We start from the raw sequence: 5670 nt of genomic DNA on the forward strand, positions 1-5670 counted from the left end.
GCTTCATACGACCCGTGCAACAATTCTAGAGGCCAAGAATGCCTTGGTCGTATGCTTCACACGACTCGTGCAGGAGTTTCACAACCGGAGGTAGAGCAGGCCGTGTGGATCTACACAACCGTCCAAGGAGTGCAGTGGTAGAGCCAGACATGGTCGTGTCTCACACACGGCCATGTGAGATAGGCAGAGAGGGGAGTGAGCCAGGCCGTGTCCCACACATGACCAGGTCCTGGGGTCGTGTGGTGCCCGATTTTCCCCCTCTATATAAAGGTTTATTCTTCATTTCAAAGGGGATCTTCTCCCTTTCAGGGGGAATTCAGGATTTGGACGTTCCTCCACCTTCTTGGTGGGATTTCCGACGATTCTAAGGGCGGATCTTCAATGTTTCGACTCCGGGGAGTGAGGATTCGATCCAAAGACGGTTCTTCATTGTAGATAAGCTTTTCTTCCCTTTCTTTCTTGGATTTGGGGATCAAGATGTTTATCTTTTCTTATTCTTTTGGATTCTTTCCTTGTTCCATGGATTATATCTCTTGTTCTAGGATGGAGTGAGCATTTGTAATAGAGATTTGATGTAAACCTTTGTAGATTCGCCAACATTTCTATTTCTATGATTTTGCGCTGTTTGTATCTATTGTTTCTTGTGTAGATTGTTGTGATTAGGGTTTAATTACCATGCTTGATTGAATGTTTGAATATCTTGTGGATCTTATAGAGGTAATTCCTCATTCGATTTTCGGAGGGACATTCGTGACAGAAATATGCCCATGTAAGGACGTTTGAGGGGTAATCTTGAAGGGGAAATTAGGTATTTCAAGAGGGTAGGATAGATTGTATGCATTAATCTTTATATCTTAATGAGGTTGAGAAGTAGTGGATTTCTATGTTGATTTTCTGAGGGGCGCACGTGACAGGCAAGCCCGAGTAAGGACAATATAGGGTTTATTCCTAATTAATCGCATTTAGATATATTTTAGTCCTAGGCCAGTTGTCTATTGCAAGAGGGAACCGATAACCTTTTACATATGGTGGACAACTGAGAAATAAGATTTGGTAGAACATAACATTGAATAACATTACAAAGAAACCAAAACTCCTAGAAACCAAAAATTATTCTTGATTCTTATTCTTTTATATCTTTGTTTACTGTTACGCTCCGCAAGTGTACGGAAATGTCGCAAGTAATATAAAAGATTATTGTATCCATAGGGACTGGAATAAGCACTAGAAATGTCTCAATGCGAATTAGCTAAACAACTATCCAATCGTTTCAAATGCAAAGTGAAGGTAAACAAATCTAATATTAAAGATCAACAAACAAGAGTTTAGTGTTTTGGGTTATGATAAAGGGAGATTCTAGAAGTTTCGATTTCTTTGTAAGGTTTCTTGAATGTAAATGGTTCACCAATGCTTATCCCTCAATTGCCAAACACTTGTAGAAAGTTGCCGGTTCTCTCTTGCAATAGATAACCGGCTAAGGACTGAGAAATGTATCTAAATATGATCAATTAGACGTGAACCTACGTTGTCCTTACACAGAAGCGCACCTATTACTATGCCTTCCTCGGATATCAACATAGAAGCCCACAACTTATTAATCTATCAAGATACAAGAAACTAATCACAAAATCCATACTACTCTCTTGAATATTCCTATTTCCTCTTCAAGATTATCTCTCAAACGTCCTTACATGAGCTTACACCTGTCACGTGGATCCCTCGGAAGATCGAGTGAGAGTTTATCTTTACAGAGTCCACAAGAAATCCAAACAATCAATCAAGAATGAGAATTAAGCACAAATCACCATTAATCATTCAAGATCTAATTGATACAAGCAAGACAATGTCATTGAAACAAGAAAATGGCAAATCCATATGAGATTACATCAATCGATCATACAAATACTCCCTTAATCCTAGAATACAAGATCTACTCCATGAATCGAGGAAGAATACCCGAAGAAATAAAGATTACAAGCATTTCTTAAATCCCCAATCCAAGAAACCAAGAAAAGGGGAAGGAGAAAACTTATCTACGAAGAAGCCTCATCTTCGGATCCAATCCTCGCTCCGGAGTCGAAATCGTCAAGAACTCCCTTAGAATCGCCCAGAAATCCTCCCAAGAATGGGAGGAAACCACCAAATCTTGCCTTCTCCCAAAGGGGGAGAGATCCCCTTTCAATTCATGAAGGAAGGTTTAAATAGAGGAGGAAATCGGGCGCCACACGGCCCCACGACACGGCCGTGTGAGATTCACACGACCATGTCTAGTTCCTTCTCTGCCAAAGTTGCACGGCCGTGTGGTTCACACGGCCAAGACCCTTCTGCTCTCTGGAAATGCTACACGACCGTGTGGTGCACACGGCCACCACCTGCTTGGTCCCTGGAAACTTCACACGGCCGTGTGATGCACACGGCCACCACCTGCTTGGCCTCTGGAAACCTCACACGGCCGTGTAGATCCACACGGCCATGTAAGGCATCTGCTCTGATTTCTTCAAATCAAGACACGGCCGTGTGAGATTCACACGGCCATGTCCTCTTCCCTTCCTGTTAAGACTACACGGCCATGTGTGGTACACAGCCTGATGCTCTCTCCCTTCAATTACTTCCAAGCTTGCCCGAGGACGCATAATCTTCACCAATTTCGACTCCTGTGTACAGAAAATGCACAAAAAGCAGATCTCCGAACCAAAAGAGTAAATATGCTAAAAGGAAAGCTGGAAGTATAAAAATGCATAGATCAAGCATGCTCAAAGTATGTAAATGTGCGTAAAAACATGCATAAAAGAGTATATAATCTACGCACATCATTTACCTTTCATAGCTACACTTAGATTTTGTAAATCAATTGATTGGTTGTTTAGCTAACTCGCTTTGAGACATCTTTAGTGCTTATTCTAGTCCCTATGGATTCGATATCTTTTATTATTACTTACGACATATCCGTACACTTGCAGAGGTCAACAAGTTTTTGGCGGCGTTGCCGGGGACTGCGATATAACATTAGGGATTTTCAATTGAATTAGATTAGACATAACTTCTCTTTTCATTTGCATAATTGTAACTAACTTTTAGAATTCTATTTTCATAAGTTTTTCCTTTCTTGTATAACATTCTTGTCAATTCCTTTTTGTTGTAACTCTAATTCTGCATTTTGATTCTAACATTCTTGTGTAACTTCTCTCTGACTTTTCTTTTGATTTAGTTTCTTTCTTTCTTTCTTTTTCTTTTGTAAACATATCTTGCTATCTTGTTCTTGTGTATGCGAACATCTAACTTTGCAGGAGGACTTCTTCCTCTAGACCCTGAGATAGACAGAACATTTCATAGAAGAAAAATTCTGGAAAGACAACAAGAAGAACAAGAACATTCTATTATGGCGAATAGACCACTAAAGGATTATGCAACACCTTATGCTAGAGGTTTTCGATCTAGTATTTCAAGGCCTTCAATTGAAGCAAATAATTTTGAGATCAAACCTACAATTATATCTATGGTGCAGCAAAATCAATTTGGTAGAGGACCGCATGAAGACCTAAATCAACATTTGGAGGTCTTCTACGATATATGCGGAATAATGAAAATGAATGGTGTTCCTTTAGAGGTACTGTGCCTACTACTATTTGGGTTCTCTTTGAGAGATAGAGACAAGCAATGGTTAAATTCTTTGGCTCCAATAGCATCACCACATGGGAGCAATGTGAGCAACAATTCCTCGACAAATTCTATCCTCCAAGTAAAATAGCTCATATGAGGAATCTTATTGCAAGCTTCAAGCAAGTGGACTCTGAATCTTTATTTGAAGCTTGGGATAGATACAATAGTATGCTCAGACAATGCCCACACCATGGTTTGGAAAGGTGGTTAGTGCTACATACATTTTATAACGACATTAATTATAATACAAAAGTGTCCCTTGATTCAGTTGCTGGAGGGGCACTTATGAATAAGAGCTTGGATGAAGCCGAGGAGATAATTGAAAGTGTAGCACAAAACCATCATCAATGGGCTAATGAAAGAAGTGGTGTCAATTCTTGTATGAACCCAACAACAAAAGCATCAGGGAAATTTGATGTTGATGCAGTAACTTTATTGGCTGCAAAACTAGATGCTCTTACAAAAAGTTTTGAGAATATGGGAGCTAGCTCAAGTACGGTCAATGCCATTGTTTCTTCTTTTGAAGTATGTGGAAGTTCTGAACATTCAAATGACTCATGTCCATTGGGGGCTATCACTGCACAAATCAATTAATTAGAGCAATGTGATGCAATCATGGGTTTCAATCAAAGGCAGAACAACCCATACTCAAATACCTACAACCCTGGATGGAAGAGTCATCCTAATTTCTCTTACAGAAATAACCAAGATCAAGGACCATCCATGGGGGAAAGGCCTAATTTTCAATCCGGGTAGCAAAATTTTCAGCAATAATCTTCTCAAGCCTTTCCTATGTCTAAAATTGAAAAGATGTTTGAAGAAATTATCTCCAGTCAGAATGAAATGAAGCAGGATATTTTAAAGCTTACTCAGAGAATCGATAATTCTGATAGACATCAGAAGATTCTGGAGAGTCAGATTGCCCAACTAGTTTCCTCATCTTCTAGAGCACCAGGACAACTACCGGGCAAACCTGATGTCAATTCTATGGAGCACTGTAATAGAATTGAGCTTAGGAGTGGACGGACCTTGGGAGATCCCCAAGTGATTGCTCCAAAAGGGATGCACACTGAAGAAGAGTTCTCTCCTCCAACACCAAATCATATTCAAGATAATGAGGAGAGTACCACTAAGGTTGAAGAGACTCTTCCACTCAACCATCAAAGTATAGCAGTCCCTTTTCCTCAAAGACTTATTATGTTAAAGAAGGATGAAGAGTTTGGCAAATTCTTGGAGAAGGTGAAAGAAATATGTGTTGAAGTACCACCCATTGATGCAATCATTCAAATGCCCATGTTTGCCAAATTCTTGAAGGACATCATGTTAAACAATTGATGGAAAGGAGACATAGAGGCCATTGCACTTACAGAGGAATGCAGTGCTCTTTTGGAAAAGAACACTTCCCCAAAGTTGAAAGACCCTGGAAGCTTTTATTTTCCTTGCAATATAGGAACTGAATTTATTGAGAAAGCTTTTTGTGATTTGGGGCCAAATGTTAGCCTGATTCCTTATTCTATTTGTAATAAATTAGGTCTTAAAAACATTAAACTTACTACCATGGCACTACAACTTGTTGATCATTCCTGCAGGTACCCTATGAGTATCATAGAAGCTGTGCCAGTAGAAGTAGGTGGGAGTATAATTCCCACCGAATTTGTGGTTTTAGACATGGAGGAGGACTCAAAAATTACTATCATATTGGGAAGACCATTCCTTGCTACAGCTGGAGCTATCATAGATGTTAAGAATCATAAACTTTCTTTGGTAATCGGTAAGGAACGGTTGGAATATGATTTATCTAATGCCTCTAACCATGTCTCTTCTCTATTGAATGCTTGTAGCAGGGCAAGCATTTACAAACTGGAGGAATGGAACTTCCATCCTCATGGGAGCCCACCAAACGAAGAAAATGTTGTGGCGGAAGATGTTGGGAGAAGACCTCCCAACAAAAATGACAAATATGTCTGCCCTCCAAGGGCAAGGAAAAGAGAGGAGTAATCAAGATTGGTT

Source organism: Zingiber officinale, chromosome 1A, assembly GCF_018446385.1.
Source record: "Zingiber officinale cultivar Zhangliang chromosome 1A, Zo_v1.1, whole genome shotgun sequence".
NCBI lineage: Eukaryota > Viridiplantae > Streptophyta > Magnoliopsida > Zingiberales > Zingiberaceae > Zingiber > Zingiber officinale.